General features: G+C 36.5%; 1 protein-coding gene across 23 annotated transcripts in view; it reads right to left on the bottom strand.

The window, feature by feature from the left end:
* The window catches only part of Bmpr1b (bone morphogenetic protein receptor type 1B), a 420,914-nt gene that overhangs the window by 104,061 nt on the left and 297,271 nt on the right, over positions 1-19,582 (bottom strand). The window contains exon 1 of one of the 23 annotated variants that reach the window (XM_063247313.1): positions 2,573-2,893. The exons of the other annotated variants lie outside the window; for them this stretch is intronic. The gene's annotated coding sequence lies outside the window, so the exon portion shown is untranslated. Of the gene's footprint in view, positions 1-2,572; positions 2,894-19,582 lie in introns of those variants that run through there. 23 annotated transcript variants of the gene reach the window in all.

The following is a 19,582-nucleotide window of genomic DNA, read 5'->3' as shown; positions in this document are numbered from 1 at the left end:
GTCAATGTTCTTCAAAATGGATAATCAGGTCCTGAACTATTAGACTTAAATCTTGAAGGAAACTTTTATGTTTACTAAAAATATGGCTCAAAATTAAAGCCCATATTTGCATATTTAACCCACTTGATTTATGCATATCATTTTATCCAGAGTTTACATTTTAGTTTCCAACATCCAATCTAATTCAGCCTCTATTGGTACTGGATCCATAATGGCCCTCTTCAGAGTTAAGCCTTTACGCTGGTGTCCTAACTCTGGAGCTGACTACATGAGAGAAAGCAGTGCTGCCTCATGCTATTACACTTGCTTGAGAAGCAGTCACAACTTGCGTAAATGATTTTTCCAGTGGATTCTTAAATTAACTCTCTGCCCCAATTAATTATTTTAATTTAATTATCTTTATCTACCAGAAAAAACACCAGATAGAAGAAACATCATGGTTCACATCTGAGATGTTCTTCAGCTTCTACTGAGCACAGCCAACTTAAATTTGCAAATACCAAATAAGACCTCAATGAAAGTTTTGGAAGAAGATTAACAGAGAAGTCTCAATTAGAAAATATGCACCTAAGAGAAGGGCAAAGCAGGGGAAGGGAAAAGCCCAGGCAATGTTACCAACCTGAGGGACAGCATGCCTGCATTGTCACTGTAAAAGTCTGACACATGTGCATATCCCAGATTTATGGCACCTTTGTTGCATGGTGGGAGAAGCTGTTATAACCCCACAATCTGTATAAGTAGGGAGGAGCGCCTGAAACTCTCGGAATCACATCATTTGCTCATCACCCCTTAAGAGTGCTGTTGCAGGGATTAAGCAAGTGGATGAACATGAACTACTGAATGTTGTGCCAAGTACACAGGAAGACAGTAGAAAATGTTGGCAATTTCCTGAAAACTCCCACCAATCACCTTGCTGTCTCCCAACATGAACACTTTGTTAAATAAGGTTCTTTAATATGTTAGGCTACAATGCAGTATTTGTCCCCTTCATAAATACTGTGATCATTGAAGGATGCAAAATCTCTTATTTTTACATTAAAGTTTTTGTAACAGCAAAAGTATCTCTTCTAACCGATTCATTTTACTTGCTTCATTGTCTGTGTATTTTTAGAGCTATGTTGATAGTTTGAAATTGAGACTACTTCATTACCAATTTAAAATTGTGGTTCATTTCACAAAGAAATCCCTCAAACTTCCAGATTTTACGTTAGGACACACTTTTTAATGTCTTAGCAACATTCACATTTTGCTGTATTTGTGAAAATTGTGTCCGCTGTATGAGATGTGAGAACATTAAAACATAAAAAGTTTTATCTCAGGAAAAATATCATTCTCTACAGGGTAAAGACAAACACACACACAAATAGTGACAGTGTAGTCCAGTAATGTGGTGGTCTATACTGAAGGTGCATGTAAAGTAAAGTGCAGTAGATAAATAAAGATTTATTCTGTCTGCAGGAGCGGGCTGTGAACTAAGTCTACAGAGACAGTGGGGTGCAGTGGGCGGAAGGAACATAAAGGAATCCTAGACAGGGCACATTGCATCACAGACATTTAGGTTAAGAAAAAGAGAAGGCACATGAGAAAGAAGGTTTGCCAAGAGAGCGGGAATTAGGCTAGAAACGAGAAGGGGACAAGTCAGGAGGGGACTTGCGTTCCCTAAGAAGTTCTGACTTTCTCCTGTGTACAGGGGATAGGAACGCCTTCACTCCTGAAGGTATTTAGGTAAGTTATTTTCTATTGTGTGGACTGGCTACACTTATTCCTTTCAGCAACTCCTTATACGTCAAAGGAATCTAGTAAAGTTTCCAAAACAAATGTAAAATTACCATCACAAACATACAACTAATAAAATTTTGAAATTCTGGAAATAAGATGAAAAGCATCTTCCTATGTATCAAATAAAATTTAACAAAACTCTTAATTATGCTTAATGGGAACAAGTAAGTGTTATTTTCTTTATTACTTTCAACCTTTGTGATACTGTTTGGAATAAATTTTATTTATTAATTAACCTTCTGTTGGAACACACAAGCACACAAAAAACAATACTTATTTCCTCCCTATTAGAAGCCATACTAATTTTGATCCCTTCCATTCCACAGAAGTTTGCACTAAAATATGCGTGTTGTGTCAAAAACAGAAGAGTGCACTTGAAATGGCACTCATAATTCCTTTTATTATGTTCTGATTTTTAACTAGACACTGACATCTAAAGCTATCCCACCACGGGAGGAAGAACAACAGAGCTCAAGGTACAAAAACTTTCTCTCAGACTCTGGAGTTTACAAAGACCTTTCAGGCCGCCCCTCTCTCCATTCTAATTTGCAGCATTCCACATCACTAGTCACTAACAACCCAAAGCACCCTTCAGCTCCACAAAGACCTTCCCATCACTGCAAAGAAACAATCCCTTCCTCCCTGAAAGAGCCACATGTTATTCCAAGCACGTCTTTCCCCTGCTTTCATTGCTCTGCCAAGGTCCCCCATGACTGGGAAGGGGTAAAATGAAAGAAAAAATATCCCACAACTTGTCTTAGGCATGTAGAGTGTGATTTGTGTCCTTACTTACGGGATATGACTGTCACTGCCGATCCGCTTTCAGGCCCAGATTACACGTGATAAGGGTTGACCTTCTTTACGCATTCACACATTGTGCACTCACGGAGTGCAGGCGGGACACAAAAGTCCTTCAGATGTTCCACACATCAATCAAGCGCACAGTGTGAGCCTGCCAGGCCTTTCTTCCCTGGACTCAGGGAGCAGAAGGGGGAGTCCCAGGCAGACTTAATAAAGTTTAAAGCTATGCCACAGTATATCTGGGGAGGCCATTGTTATTAAAAGGGTGCTGTTAAAAAAATTTCTCTATAGTCACCACTAGCAACAACAAAAGAATTCACAAATATAAAAAGACCAAAGTTCATTTCCATTTTAAAATTTCAAAACTTTCACTATAAACTAAGTCTCAACGGTTCAAACATATTGCTATTTTTCTGAAGACATTAAGTTTAAACACTAAACATATAAATCTTATTGAATAACTATACTAAGAAGATATCCTTCCTGAGGCATTTATAAAAATAATATAGTAAATACATTTATAATAGTGTCAGCATAGCATGAATAAAAACTGGACACCAGCCAACAGTCTAAATAATTTTAATCTAATACAAATACTATCATTGTTAATAATCATGAGCCCCACTATTATGGAGCAGATACATCTTCTGATACAGAAAGCCCCAAAACTGCATTCTTCTAAGACATTATAAAAGTGGGGATGTACTTAAGTACAGAATTTCATCATCGGCACAACCAAACCCACCAGAGCAAGATACTTCATGGAATTCAGTGATGAAGAGATTGCAGAGTTCTTTCTAAAATTAATATCAGCTATGAATATAAAATTATACACATATCTTATGTGCAAGACAAGAATACCAGACACAGAAAGGTTAAACAACAAAATTAAGAGTAGAAAAAATACAAAGCCAATTTACAGGATTAACTACCAAAGTAAATTAATGAATCGGTAAAGATAAATGACACCAAAAATAAAATTGAAGACGTCTCATGTGTCCACAGTTCCTGACTGAATATTTGGTTTACTATATGGCTTCAGTGTAACAGTACTAAGGTGCTGTATGGCCAACCTTCCCCTCTAGTACAGGGAGTGAGGGGGCAGGAGGTTATTCTGCTTCTCACCGTAGGGTAAACCACCACCTAGAATTTGGTTATTTCAAACCAGAAGCTAAAATTAAACAGGAAGATATGTTGGCAGAAACCAGGAAGCAGGAACCCAAGGAGACAAAGGTAGTTATTTCCAAGTAAGCACAGAACAATGATGACAATGACAGAGGTGACAACAGTGACACATACCATGTGCTAACCTTTGACAATCTATTAGAAATCATGCCATGTCTTTAACACATCACCGCACTCTGTTCTCACTGCCTCCCTGTGCGGTGTGTAACACCATTCTTGCTTACAGGTGAGAATACTGAGTGTGTCTAAACCAAAGACTTTTGAAAACTGGCTAGGGGATACAGGATCAGACGATACTTCACTGAGGATGGACCCAAATGTTTTTTTTTCTGCAAGAAATATCTGAGGTAGGCAGGCAAGGTGGCACACCTGTATCCCAGCAACTGAAAGCTGGGGCAGAAGGACTGAGTTCAAGGCTGCCCTGGGCTACACAGGAAACCTCTGGCTAAAAATAAACAAATAAACGAAAGAAAGAAACATGGAGGCAGAAATGATCCAGTAAGTGAACAACTCAACAGACTCTGGGAACCTGGAGAGATCCTTCAGGGAATGTGGCTGCCAGGAAGTCTGAGGGCTGGAGCAAAGCAGAGTTGGATACTCTGAATTTAGAAGAGAGTGATGCTAAATACTCTGGATGAAATAAATGCATACATTTCATCCATCACTCACCAAAAGTAGTGTCTTGCATTCATTCTTTTTAACTTCCCCTACAGCTTTCAATACAAGTATTGTCACCCACATTTTATAAAGGAGGCAAATAAGGTGGAGTGAGTGGAGTACTTTGGACCTGAGAGAGAGGTCTGATTCCTATAGAGGCCTGTCTTTTACAGGAGAGTGAGGCAGCCCTGCAGAGTTAGGAGGAAGAAAGGGGATGAACAAAGTCCCAGGGTCATGCAGGTGTCCTTCCCTCACCAGGTAAGTGTGAGTTTGTCTCCCCAAAATAGGCTGCTCCTGTCATGCCAACAGAAGGACTTTCTAGACTGACTATATCGCACATATAGCAAACCTGTTAAGAACCAGTTATTTTTGTTATCTGTTTAAAAGATACCAAACATACTGATACTGCAGTTGTTAAACTTTGGCATCTGGACTCCAGAGGGTTAAAGCTTCATATCATGAAAACCCTGAGCCACTATCCTGATTTAATCAAATCTCTACTTTAAACAGATTTTTATGTCATCGTCTTATCAAATTAATGCTACTGCATTGTTGAGCAGAGAATCAAAAATCTCTATTACCTGTTTGCTTTCCTTGCTAGCCATTTACTAAAAGCTAAACAAACTTTTATACCCATACTAGTTTACCAAATGTAATCATTTTTTATTTTATTTAAACAGAAAAACAGAAAAGAGGTAGAAATAATTCATAATTTCAAAAAAATAAACAGTAAGAAATCACTAGTTGAAAATTACATATTGTCCTCTTAGAAGTAGCTCAAGTTACAAAAGTAAAGCATACAAAGTGGACATTTAAACACCGAAAATGCAAACAGTTCTGTTCAACTATCCAACAAAAACTTAGTAATAGGGTTATCAATCCTACACACTTAAACATACTGTAGTTATATACTTTAGAGAATTTTCTTTTCCTCTCTTTTTTACAATAGCAATTGCACATTTTGGCTTTTATTAATCCTACATTTCTTATTACTTTTTACACTAGAGACACAATGTGATATTTATAAATATGATTCTTACTTATTTCACTAATGAGGATAGCCTCAAGTTGTCTCCATTTGCCTATGTAGGCCTCAAGGCCATCCTTTTATGAGCCAAGTAAAATTCCATTGTATAAAAATACCACATCTTTTTCATCCACTCTGCAGTTGATGAGCAGCTTGGTTGTTTCCAAGATTTAGCTATTACAAATTGTGCTGCTATGAACATGTGTGCACATATATCACTGTGATATGACCTCTTCAGTTTTTCCCAGGACAGAAATACCTGGATTGAATGGAACTTCCAATCCTAGTCTTCTGAGAATTCTCCATACTGATCTCCATAGTGGTTGTACCAGTTTACATTCCCAACAACAATGCAGTAGTGTCCCCGCCGCCCCACGCCATCAGAATCTCACCAACATTTGTTATCAGTTGATTTCTTCATAGGAGCTATTCTTTCTGGAATCAGATGAAATCTCAATGCTGTTTCAATTTGCATTTCTCAAATGACCAGTGATGGTGAACATGTCTCCATGTATTTATTTGCCATTTGTATATCTTCATCTGAGAAATATGTGTTCATCTCAGATATCCATTTTTGAATAGGATCTTTGAATTTGGGGGGCTTGATGTTTTTCAATTCTTTATATGTTCTGGATAGAAGTCCTTTGTCTGAGGGGTTATTGGCTAAAATTCTTTCCCATTCTGTGGGTTTTCTTTTTACTCTGTCAAGTGATTTTTTTTTTGAAGTGCAGAAACTTTTCAATAATATGAGATCCCAGTTGTTGATTCTTTGAAGTCTTTCCCATGCAGTTTGCATTTTGTTCATGAATTCTCTGCCTACCCCTATGTCTCCAAGACTTCTACCTACCTTGTCTTGCAGTATATTTAGTGTTTATGCTTTAATATTTAGGTCTTTGATCCATTTAGACTTTAGTTTTGTGCATGGTTACGACAGACATGGATCTAGTTTCAATCTTCAACATGTGGAGAGCCAATTTTTCCAACACCATTTATTAAAGAGGCTATCCTTCTTCCAGTTAACATATTTAGCCCCTTTGTCAAATATCAGGTGGCTGAGTGCCTTTGCAGTTGTGCTTGTATCTTCTAGTCTGTTCCATTGATCCTTAGGTCTATTTCTTTGTCAGTACCATGCTGATTTATCATTGTGGCTTTGTAGTAGAGTTTCAAGTCAGGAACTGAGATACCTCCTGCCTTGCCTTTTTGCCCAGAACTGCCCTTGCTATTTTAGGTTTCGTCTGTTTCCAAATGAATTCAGGAGTGTTTCTCTAGATCTGTGAGATATGTTAATGGTATTTTGATTGGGATTGTGTTAAATCTGTATAACAGTTTTAGGAGTACAGCCATTTTCACAATATTGGTTCTTCCTAGCCAAGAGCAAGGAATATCATTCCATTTTCTAATATCCTCTTCAATCTCCTTTTTTAGCATAGTGTAATTTTCAGCATATAGGTCTTTTACATTTTTAGTTTGATTTCTTAGTATTTCATTCTTTAGATGCTATTGTGAAGGGCAATATTTCCATAACTTCTCTCTCAATGAGTTTTTTTTTTTTGTTTGCGTATAGGAATGTTATTGATTTTTGAGTGCTGACTTTGTATCCAACTACACTGCTGAATTTGTTTATTGTTTCTAGTAGTCTTCTAATGGAGTTTTCTGGGTCTGCTATATAGAGTATCATGTTATCTGCAAATAGTGATAATTTAACTTCTTCCTTTTATATCTTTATTCCTTTTATTTTTCTCTCTTGTCTGATTGCCCTGGTTACTGTTTCCAGAAATATATTGAATACTAGTGGTGATAGTGGACATCTTTGTCGTGTTTCTTATTTTAAAGTGAAAGCTTTCGGTTTTTGTCCATTTAGCATAATGTTGGCTGTTGGTTTGTCATAGATGGCCTTTATAAGATTGAGGTAGACACCGTGTTTTCCAAGTTTCTGAAGGGTTATCATGAACATGTGTTGGACTTTATTGAAAGCTTTTTCTGCATCTATGAAGATGACCGTGTGGTTTTTGTTTTTGGCTCTGTTGATGTAGTATATTACATTTATTGATTTGCGTATGTTAAACCATCCTGCATTCCTGGAATGAATCCCACTTAGTCATAATGTATAATCTTCTTGATGATTTGCTGCATTCTATTTGCCAATGTTTTATTGAGAATCTTTGCATCAATGTTTATTATTGAAACTGGCCTACAGTTCTCCTTTTTGGTTTGGCCTTTCTCTGGTTTTGGTATCAGAGTAATACTTGCCTCCAGGAATGATTTAGGGAGGATTGCTTCTTTTTCAATTTCATTGAACAGTTTAAGGAGTACTGACATCAAATCTTCTCTAAATTTCTTGCAGAATTCAGTCATGAATCCATCAGGACGTGGGCCTTTCTTTGTTGATAAGTTTTAAATTATGTTTGCAATTTCAATAGCTGATGTTGGGTTATTCAAAATTGCTATATCTTCTTGGTTGAGAAATCTGTCCATTTCCTCTGTGTTTGCTACTCTATGTTAGTAGAGATTTTCAAAATAGGTATTCATGATCTTTTGAATTTCCATGGGCTCTGTAATTTCCGCCTTTTCAGTCCTTATTGCATGAATTTAGGTTTTTTTCATTCTTTTTCTTTATAAGATTAGCTAGAGGCTTGTCAAATTTGTTTATTCTCTCAAAAAACCAGCTTTTTTTATTAATTCTTTGTATTTTTTTTTTTAGTTTCAATTGCATTGATTTCTGCTCTGATCTTTACAATTTCCTCTCTTCTATGAGCTTTGGGTTTAACTTGCTCTTCTTTTTCTAGAAGCTTGAGATGAAGCATTAGGTTGTTTATTTGTGCTCATTCTATTTTTTTGATATGACAATTTGTTGCTTGTTGCTATATATTTCCCTCTTAAGATCGTTTTCATTGTATCCCACAGATTACCTATGTTGTTTTTACATTTTCATTGAATTGTAGGCATTGATTTCTTCTTTAATTTCATCTGTAGCCCACTTGTTGTTCAAAAGGTGGTTATTTAATTTCCATGTATTTATGCAGGTTTTGCAATTTTTTTGCCACTAGTTTCCAATTTCAGTGTGCTATGGTCAGATATTACACATGGGATAATTTCAGTACTTTTGCAGTTACTTAAGAATGTTTTATGGGATAATATATGGTCTATTTTGGAGAATGTCCAAAGAAAATTATTAACACTTATATTTCAACCTAAAGATAACTGTGCCTGAAATTTATGTAAACCAAATTGAACTGATATAAAATGAGTGAACTGAGCATGAAATTTTAAATAATAATAAAATGAACAAAAGTGCACTCCCTATAACTGTCTCAACATGCTTTGGAAATAAGGAAAACGCAGTCAGCACACAAAACCTTCTGAAAAATGTGTTGACAGTTGTTTTTCCATGTATCATATAAGGACATCTCCTATAGCAGTGATGAGAAACCTTTTAGAGCTTTTAATGATAACCAATAACCTGTTGAGGCACACTTGCCATACGTTTGCCATCACTATCTTATAAAATGTTTTCCACTATTTGGAAAACTGTATATATGCAAGTTATAGAGGACAAGTTTCTTAAAGTAAAATAGAAGACAGCTAATAACAGCAAAATAAAATTTTGTTCCTATTTAACATATACTAACTTTTCCATAGAAAGTGTTGACAACAGTGCTATTAAATGTCAAAATATAATTTACACATATATTAGTAGCCTTGCCTCCCAGCAAAGTTTTGAAACAAAGCCAATGCTTTGTTTAAAGTGACACTGAAGATTACATATGCACAAAAGTACTTTCAAATTAATACTGCCATAATTCTTGGTTTAGATTCATAATATAGAAAACCTTTTCATATTTTCCCAAAGTCACTATGAATACTGAAATACTTTCCTCATGACAGCTGACTGATACAGAAACAATGTCTGAAAACATAAGCATGTGCACAGGATGGCACCACACACTTATCTTCACCTGTCCCTTGATAAAAAATATTTTAAATGCTTTTCTTTATGAGAAGTAATAATTTTTCATAATTCATTGAAACCTAACTGATTTCACACATGAAAAACTTTAAGAAGGCTGTGCAATGGTCTGAAATGTCTACACAACTACTTTGCATAATAAATAAAGTAAAATGAAACCCTTTATATAGACCTTACTTGATCTATTAATATTACAGTACAAGGGAACCAGAGTTCTGTTCTTCATAAAAACTAAATACTGAAATGCAGCTACAATACTTCTCTTTATGCCACTCCAGAAGTACCACAGCACAAGATATTCAATATGCATCAAATGATAGAAGGTGAAAGTGGTTAAATTACAAAGGATGACAGACTGCAGTGATGAGGATGTCTGATATAACCAGTGTTGTGTTTTGACAGAAAAACAATTCTCCACTACCCCAAAGGGAAAATATAAAGCTGTGGTTCATTCTTGTTGATATAAGAGCCACAGTTGCACAGGTGCACTTCACCTGACCAGCTTGTGCTACACTTCCCGTAACAGTCAGCACTCTGCACTTTCATCTGCTACCACCTAACACCCAGCTGAAAAGTGAGAAATTTAGTCAAGTAGTGAGTTATACGAAAGATTATGCCAAATGAAACATTCAAATTTAACCTTAACCAAAATGGGTAAGACTTGTATTTATCCACATGATTGAAGGCCCATTAAGACAGCCAATATGATTACACTGTCACCTTAATTTCCACTCTGAAGTATTTCAAAATTTTATGATGGAAATGTTTCAAAGTCCGTGATACATCTCATTAGCACCTCTACCAAAAGATATGTAGAGAAAAACAAAGAAGTTCAAAAGGGGTAGCTGCTCCTTTAGAATCATTTGCTTAAGCATTAGAAAATTTTTTTACTGAAATGGTATGTGTATAATCAGAAAATAACAGAAGAACAAAAACTGTGTACTTCGAGAATTTCCACAACAGATTCTTAGGTTATTCATCATTGTTCATCCTCTGCCTGGCCACTCTGCTTTGGACATACAATACCATCTCTTTTTGTTAGTTTTTATACCTCTCTCTTATTTAGAGAAGCTTGAAGTCTTTCTGAATTGTCTAAGAAGTTCTACATTAACCTCATGTTGTACTGCAGAACACTTTAGGGTTTCCCAAGCCTAGCGTTGCTGCTTGTTACATCTGTTATAGTTTGTGTCTAGATGTCCCCCTACAGCCTCATGTGGTCATCAGCCTCACGTGGGCCATGGGTGTTTCTGAGGTGGCTAAGTGCACAACACTGTGATTAAGCATGCTGGAATTAAGGGTAGGTGATTGCTGGATCAATCTACTGACTATATTGACATTGTCCTAATCCCAGCAGTCTGGATAAAACAAAAGGGGCAGAAAGAGGCTTGTCTCCGCACTTGTGGCTTTGCTGCTTTCTGCCCATCATGACTGTTCTCCTCTGCCATGTGCCACCCTACAGTGGAGGCAGCTGATTATGGACGGAAACTGTCTATAAACTGTAAGCTAAATAAATCTTTCCTTCCTCAACTTGTGGGTGTTGCATACTTTGTCTTAGCATCAAGAAAAGTAACTTGCAAAGTCCTCACAGTGATGTCTCAGATTTCTCAAGATCTGACCTCTGATTACCTCACTGGACTCTTTTACTATTTTCTCTCCTCATTCTGTCTCTCAAACACATTATATATGGTCTGAGGGCTTTGTGGCTGCTGATTCCTCTTATATATCTCCTAACTTTTCCCCTGAGGCCCATCGAATTTTGAGATGAAGCTTACCTTTTCAATGAAACACGCTCTACAGCCACCCTTCTTCCCAAACCTCAACTCTACTTAAACTGCTTGTTTCTCCACAGCACTTACCACCACCCAACCACCACATAATTTACTTATTCTGTTCATTGACTGTCCATCTCTCCTTAACCTCACCAGAGGGTAATGACCCCAAGAACATTAGCTTTTATTCACTTTGTTCACTTTCTCCAAACACTTGAAGCACTCATTATGTGCAGCAATCAAGCATTTCTTCTGCCGAGTTCTATTTGTCTAAGGTGCCTCGAGTGTTCTCATCCTAATTACTTTTTCCTTGTGAATTTCCTACCTGGCCTCTGTTCTCTAATCTTAGCAAACTTACTAAGGTCAACAAATGAGTATTTATTAGCCTTTACCCGTTTTAGCCTTTCAGTCTCCGTCTTGGCACTGTGACCACTTTTTGCAACAGCCTCAGACATGTAAAACTAAACTGGGTAACTACAATGCACAAGGCATTTGGCTAGAAGCTCTTCCTTGGGTTTTCATGAGGAAGGCCTATCTACCCATAGTTCTTCTTCATCCATTCACAAAAATATAGGTGATCATGAACACTTCTCCAGGACTCTCCTCTCTCCAACATGCTCCTTCATAATACTAGGGCATCTGTTCATACCATTTTAAATTCACAGACTATTATTCCCCAAATGAGCACCTCCTAATTCCAACTGTCATTTCATGTCTAAATTTTGGTCTTCCTCCTACAGGAGTTCAAATTCGACCTCTGCTGATTGGTAGGTACTGCCATTCTTTGCAACCACAAAGCGTTAAGCCCAGTCCCCTTCTTATTTTGTGGATACTTTCCACTAGTTTGAGGCAGAATGTCATTAACACTGAGGCGAATAGTGTCAGATATTTAATATCCTAACTCTCTTGTAGTGATCCCACAAGTACATAAATGAACTCCTCCAAATAGGCTGACAAGAAAGGACCACAGTGTATCTATTCTGAGTGGTAGCTCTAGTGAAAAGAGTGTCCTCACATGATAAATTCTGGCGGGGGGGGGGATTTTAGGTATTGTACTTGGCTATATTTCTTCCAAAACTGATTCTCTAATCTTCTTGAAGAGTCTATTATTTACCAGACATCCTGTTGCTGACTTTTATTCTGTATAAATTGATAATGGTTGGTTTCTCTTACTTTTAATTGAAAATCTGATAGATATATGTGGGAAAACCCAATTTGTCCTCTCAGCAAAATAGTTATTTCCTCTTACAAGTGTCCATAGCACTGAGTCAGTCTTACTTTTATACTTACGAGTTTGCCCTGTGTGTAATGGCACATAACACCTTCCCTGGTGTACTTTGCATCTGCTCATGGTGGGGTGCCTGTTATTCATCTTTGCTTACATTTTTGTGGGGGTAAGATCTAGAGCCTGTGTTATACCTCTTCACCTTCTTTATTTTATCATTTTGATACAACATCTCACCAAGTCACTAAATTTCTCAAGCTGGACACATACTATGCATCCTGTTTTCTAAGCCAGAGTGCTATAGCACCCAGAGTGCTATGTCCATGCTTTGGAGTACCCCTACCCATTGCTTATTTTAAACATTCTTTAAAAAATAAAACACTGTACATAGCTTCTTTCTGACTCAAGGAGCTTCTCTGTGCTGCCTTTGGAACTTTTGGTCTGAGATTTTACCATTCTGGAATTACCTCAATGACTGCCTTATTTGGAAAGTTTCTAATGTCTCTTCAAGATTCTGCCTCTGACATCATCCCTTATTTCCCTGAATAAAATCCTTTTGCTCCAGTAGTGTATGCAGAGCATCAACAAGAGTGCCAAGATCATTCACAGGGGAAAACACAGCCTTTTCAACAAATGGCATGAAGAAATCCAGATATCCGTGTGCAAAATAATGAAGCTGAATACTCACACTAGCCATAAAAATTAACTTAAAATGAATCACATACCAATATATAAGTGCTAAAATTATAAAAATTTCAGAAGAAAACAGAGGAAAAGTTGTATGTCATCATATTTGGCATGGTTTCTTGGTTTTAACACCAAAAATATGTGAAACAAAAGAAAAAACAGATCATTTAGACTACAAGGCATGACTGATGTATATAGGGAATATTTAAATTTTAAAAACAATATCACACTAAGAGATATGTTGTTATTAATTCCCTTCTAACTACTCCTTTTCACTTCCAACACACTTATTCCACCATTCTCATTTGTGAAGCTGTCTGGAAGCCCAATTTGTGTCTTTATACAGGGTGATCAAAAATATGGTGAATGTTGTTGCCAAGTACCACCCAAAAAAAATGCAAGCTCTTAAAAACATGCTAGGTTGTTCTCATCCACCTTTTTCATCAGATATCACACTGTGCAACTATTGCCTCTTCCTCAAAGTCAAAATGACTATGACAGGTTTTGAATTGGTTCAGGACTTTTGAGGCAGCCAACACAGAGCAACTAATAATACAATAGAAGGCTTATAGAACTGCTTCAGAAGTTCAATAGCAGCAAAAGAAGTTCTAGAAGCAGCAAAATCAAGACGATATTTTCAAAACAAGGGGGAGTGTTTTTGAGGACAACCACTGGCAATGTGTCTTTCACCAACATTTTTTAAAAAGATATAAACATTTCCCCTATTCTTTGATCACATCTCATTCTTCAAAATTTAAAACTTCTGTTTCAAAGGGTATAGCCAATACAGAGAAAAGGCAGTTCTCAGAATTGGAAGAAAGCATCTGATGAGAGCTAATATCTGGAAAATAGAATCCCCTACAACTCAACAGTGAACAAAAACCGTTTTTGATGGCCCAAAGATATGAACTAGCATTTCCATGAAGGAGCTATTCCACCGCCCAACATACATATAGAAGATGCTCAGTGTCAGCAACCAGGAAAACACAAATCAAGATCACAATGTAACATTCCCCTACACCCAACGGAATAAAATACTGTGAAAAACACAAAATAACAAGTACTAATGAGGATGTAGAAAATGCAGCCACTGTGCACCACTGATGGGAATATAGAGTGGTTCAGAAGCTATGGAAAACAATATAGCAGTTTCTCAAAAAATTAAGAATTGAAAGCAGAGTCTCAAAGTCATATCTGTATACCTATGTTATAGCAGCATTATTCACGATAGCCAACAAGTGTAAATGACTCAAATGTCCACTGACTGATGAATGGCTATGCAAAATTTGACATATACATACATGGAATACTTGATCTAAAAAGATTGGAACTTTGAAACAAGTAAATTGTTCAGCTGCAAAGAGATAAATACATATTTTACGAGATTTCTAGAGTAAGCAAATTTATAGACAACAGATAGAATAATGATTGCCAGATGCTGAGAGAGGCAAATGCGAGAGCTGTTTATGGGTACAGTCTGTTACAGACTTGGGTCTGTGTCCCCAGAACTCCTAGGTAAAAGTGTCATCCTAGACTCACTGTGTTTGGAAGTACAGCCCGTGGGGGATGAGGTCTGGGTAACCTCATGAAGGTAGGCTCCCCAGGGTGGGTTCAGCACCGTTGTAGGAAGCAGGAGAGAGCAAGGGAACACTGGGCGCTGACACTCCCTCCCCATCACACTTGCTCTCCACATGTGGGGTTTGGCAAAAAAGACAGCTGGGTGCAAGCTGGGAAGAGGGCCATGGCCAGGAGGCAGGTATCTATCTGTTCACACTGTGAGCTGCCCTGGACTCCGGAGATGTCAGGGTCTACTCTTCCACCACTCATCCTGGGTGTTTCAGTATGGCAGCCTGAACAGATTAGGTCAGAGTTACAACTGTGCAAGATGAGGAAGAGTTCTGGAGACTGCTTACATATTAATGTGAATATGCTTAACACTGCTAAGCTGGAATAAAAATCATTAAGGTGACAAATTTTACGCTATGTGTATTTTACCACAATTAAAAGTAAATTGTATGCTCCTGTGCTCCGTGCAGGTTTCCAATGCTGTATATCCTTGCCTGTTCAGTCAGAGTTGGTTTCACACTGCTGTCCCACTTTTCACCCTGTGCACTGTCAGAATGACTCACTGCACAGGATCCTGGAGTAACAGAACACCATCCGCCACATAGGGTTCTACCTGCATCTTGTTCTTAAATCCCACTGGGTATGTAGCCACTCTCCTGTTGTTACACTTTATTTCCAACTACAACTTCACTGACATGCCACCATCTCTCTCAGCTATGGAATTTTACTGCATTCCCTGTAAGCACTGAGCACTGAAAATGGGTAAGACACATAATATGTAGATTGTCCTTCTGTTTTCAAGAGCTTAAAACTCTAATGGGCAGACACAGAAATAGATCATTCCAGTTATTGTAATGTAAGTGCTAGTTTTGACACAAAATTACATTTTCCTAAATGTGCAACTTAAATTTTACTTCTTAAATTTTCCCACATTTTCAAAACCTTTCTAGTGGATGTGTAATGCTTGGATAACATTTTTAACTTCATATTAATATTTTTAAATGTTTCACTAATATTAGTCAATATTGAGAATACCTGGAGTACACATTTTACTATCCTTTTACATATAATAATGTAATTTTGGAAGCACACATTTACCACCAACCAATAAGTCTTTTAAAATTTTTAAAGCTTAGAACTATGACATGTTTCTTTGAAAATAAAGGTCTATCAATTTTATAAGAGGGAGAAATTAAGGTATATTTCATAATGGTCCATTTAACATTTTAAATTTAAATAATGTTGCCTCTTTTCTGGTTCCATCATTAAATTTTCTCCTGCCACTTAGAGTAAACACAATTCTAGCTATGGGAGACAAGAATGACCAGTTCAAGTTCAAGGGTTCACTGCACATGGATATCCATAAATAGCCCTTGACAGCCTTGGTAGTATAATGAACCTTGCAATTACTCAGCAGGCCATCACCACAATACAGGCACATAATGCTTCCAACGTCAAACAACAAAACATTACACAAGTAATACCAACCAACTGTTACAGTTCATGGAGAGCCTTTGGAAACTAATTAACTTGCAACAGTTGCCCTTAAACCTTTATAAATTTGCAGGCAGTTTTACCTTACTGAGCTATGCTTATGGGAAATAATTAATAGAAAAGGTGTTAGCATTGTATACAATTGGGAGATGCCAATTAGCAAACCAGTCCTTCAAAATGACACCAGTTAATTCCAGCATGGACTCTCAGAATGAAATAGCCTCCTTCTCACACAAATGCTAGTGCCACAATGTCTTTACAAATGTCTCCAATCATCCTACATATAACTTCCCAGTGAAAATGCTTTTGGCCTTGCCTTTCTGTTACTGAAGAGATGATCTTCAGTAAGTTACATCATCTGAATGATGGTATGCTTTTCTTTACTCTGGTGGCCCTTCCATTTTGGGAAATTCACCTCTTCAAGACATAGTTGGAATTATCAAGTAAAAAGTACCACACAGAAACAAGATCATTATTAGCATCACCAAGAAAAAGTTTAGAACATGCCATACGGCATATGGGCATATGTGCATAAAAGCAGGCATCTCATTCCCAAATTAATTATGTAAATGGACTGGGGATTGAAATACATGATCAAAAGTCGTAAGATTTATATTCTGGGTAAGATAATTCAACTCGTCCTTCTCCAATCTGTCAAAAACAGCCTATGTACAAAGTATACTAGAATGCAGATAAGAAATTCAGGATTATTAAGTTGGTAAGCAGGCATCCTGTATGATTTTCATCACAAAGGGCTTATTGTTACTATGGGCATTTTCAGAAAGGTTTCACAGGATAGCTGGATATTTATCACCCAGTTCAAAAGGAAAGATGAATAATAAAGCAGAAGTCACACACTTTGGAAAAAGCATGCAGCATCTGGTTTTCCCTTTCATGTTTTAAGCAGTTAATTTAACAAAATCTGGTTAAACACTTTAGAATCCAAGAAATTAATTTATGAAGCAATCAGTATTTTTACTTCTAACTCTGCTTTTGACACAAAAGTTATTGGGGAACAGGTTATTCCAGATTTATAAAAAAAAAAATTCTTTTCACCATGTTCTACAAATGAAGTGATATAGCTCAGCAGCACAGGGCCTGCCTGGCAAGCACAAGGTTCTGAGTTCAACTCCTAGTAACATAATACAAATTTAAAAAAAGAAAAGGAAAAAAAGTACTACAGTATTTCTTTTTAAATAAGGTTAAAAGAACAATAATAATTCGATCTATGGAAAACCTGATTTAGTTAAGAAAATCTGCTTTTCATTTTATAAAATGTACAGACTCTAAACAAAATAAATGCAGCACACTTGGCAACACTTTAGAAAACTAAAACTTGAGGTAACTGAGATTTTGATATAAAATGATATAAACACCATGAGGAAAAATTTTTAGTGGCTTGTAGAAGTTGTATGAATATTAAAGAAAATTTCCTTTGGAAATACAAATAGTACTAGTAATAATAGTGAGAATATAAAATTTAAAATATTTGGAGTAAGATATTGAGAGAAATCATGCTTACTGCACACAGTGTTGACAAAGTTATTTCATAAAAATCACAGCTTTACAATTGTATCTAAAGGTTACATCTTTCTGTACCTTTAGGACTGATCCTATTATTACAATTTGAGGCTGAACTGATATAACCAAGATTTCAAGATCACAAAAATCATGTATATGGCTTAACTTTTATAGAAGATTCAAATAGAAACATCTGTGTAATAAAGTTCTCTAAGTTCTCCAAAATAATCAACGCAGTACCATACACACTGATTACATACAGGACGTACTGTCAAGTGTACTTGGGAACATAAATGCAACTGTAAACCTATGCTACCCACAATAAAAATTAAACAAGTGTTTAATTAACCACTGCATTTGCTGTCTTAAGAAAACATTAAGATTCTATCAAGTCTTTTAAATTCATAGCACAAAGTTAAGTACTGCTTTTTAACATGATCATCAATTATACAGTGGTGAACAGATATTTTAAAACTATTTCAGTGAATTGAGAATTTGACAGAAGTTTTATGGCTTTCAAAAAATAATTCCTATTCCTAAAGAAGATGATACCTCAGAAAATTGCTTTCAAACTTAAAGCTCAGTTCTAAAATGTTTCTATTCACCTCCTTCTTTCTGACTGTGTAGTGAAACCTACTAAACCAATAACATTCTGAGGTCAATCAGACGAGATTACAAAATAATTCAAGTGTGAAACATTGATTCTATCAAGGTACTTTGTACTTGTAGAAACAAAACAAAAAAAAGAGATGATAACAAAGTTATCATTTTTACCTCTGACAAGAGATATTTGCTATTCACAAATCTACTAGGTTTTTATTTACTCCTCTCTCTCTCAGTCTTCATACCAATGTATTACATCAAGAGCTGGTAGCACTAAACCCCCAACAAACCTCAAATTAAATCACGAGTGCAAAAACTCTCAACCAACTTCTTAATAATCACCTATTATCAGAGAGGAAAAGGAAACTTTCCCAAACCAAGGCAAAATAGCCCAAATCAAATATTAAACAGAAATACCAACCTGCTGGAAGACAAACTAGGTAAAACTCCTGAACAAGGACTTCACTTTGTGTTTCAGCATGGCCCTGTAGTCTACATTAACCTTGAACTTGCAGTTATCTGCTGTCTTAGCCTACAGAATGCTGGCATTGCAGGCGTGTACCACCAGGCCCAGCTCAACAAGGACTTTCTGAACAGAACTCCAATTAATAACACGAAGAATCAACAAATGAGATCATATCAAATTAAACATTCCTGCACAGCAAACAATCCAGTGAAGAGACAACTTACAAAATGAGAAAAAATTTTACCAGATACACCTTAGACACAGTAATAACATCTAGAATTTATAAACAACTAAAAAAAGCGGATTCACCAATTTAAAAAATGGGCAACTGCAATGAATAGACCCTTTTAAAAAGAAAAATATAAACAGCCAATAAATGCACAAAAATGTTCAACATCATTGGCCATCAGAGTAATGCAAATCAATATAATACTGAGATTTCATCTTTATACAGAAGGGCAATCATCAGGAAAACAACTAATTGCAAATGCTGACATGGCTGTGGTGAAAAAGGAATCTTTAGCTGGAGCAAAGTAGTACAACCACTATAGAATCAGTATGGAGATTTCTCAAAAAAACTAAATGGAAATTCCATTTGACCCAGCTATTGCCCTACCTAGGAATCTTTCCAAATGAACTAAAGACACTGCATTACAGCAGTACATGCACACCAATGTTTACAGCAACACAATTCCTAACAGCTAAATCTTGGAAGCAACCCATATACTCACTGGCATATGAGTGAGTAAAGAAAATGCATCTGTACATAATGAAATACTCATGGCTATGAAGGAGGATTGAAATGAGTCACACGCAGGGAAATGGAGGCAACTTG

The sequence above is a fragment of the Cavia porcellus genome, unplaced genomic scaffold (assembly GCF_034190915.1).
Source record: "Cavia porcellus strain 051 isolate PalLab524CR breed Dunkin Hartley unplaced genomic scaffold, mCavPor4.1 scaffold_4, whole genome shotgun sequence".
Lineage (NCBI taxonomy): Eukaryota > Metazoa > Chordata > Mammalia > Rodentia > Caviidae > Cavia > Cavia porcellus.
The sequence above is the reverse complement of the archived record's forward strand: the minus strand, read 5'-3'. Positions and strand labels throughout refer to the sequence as shown.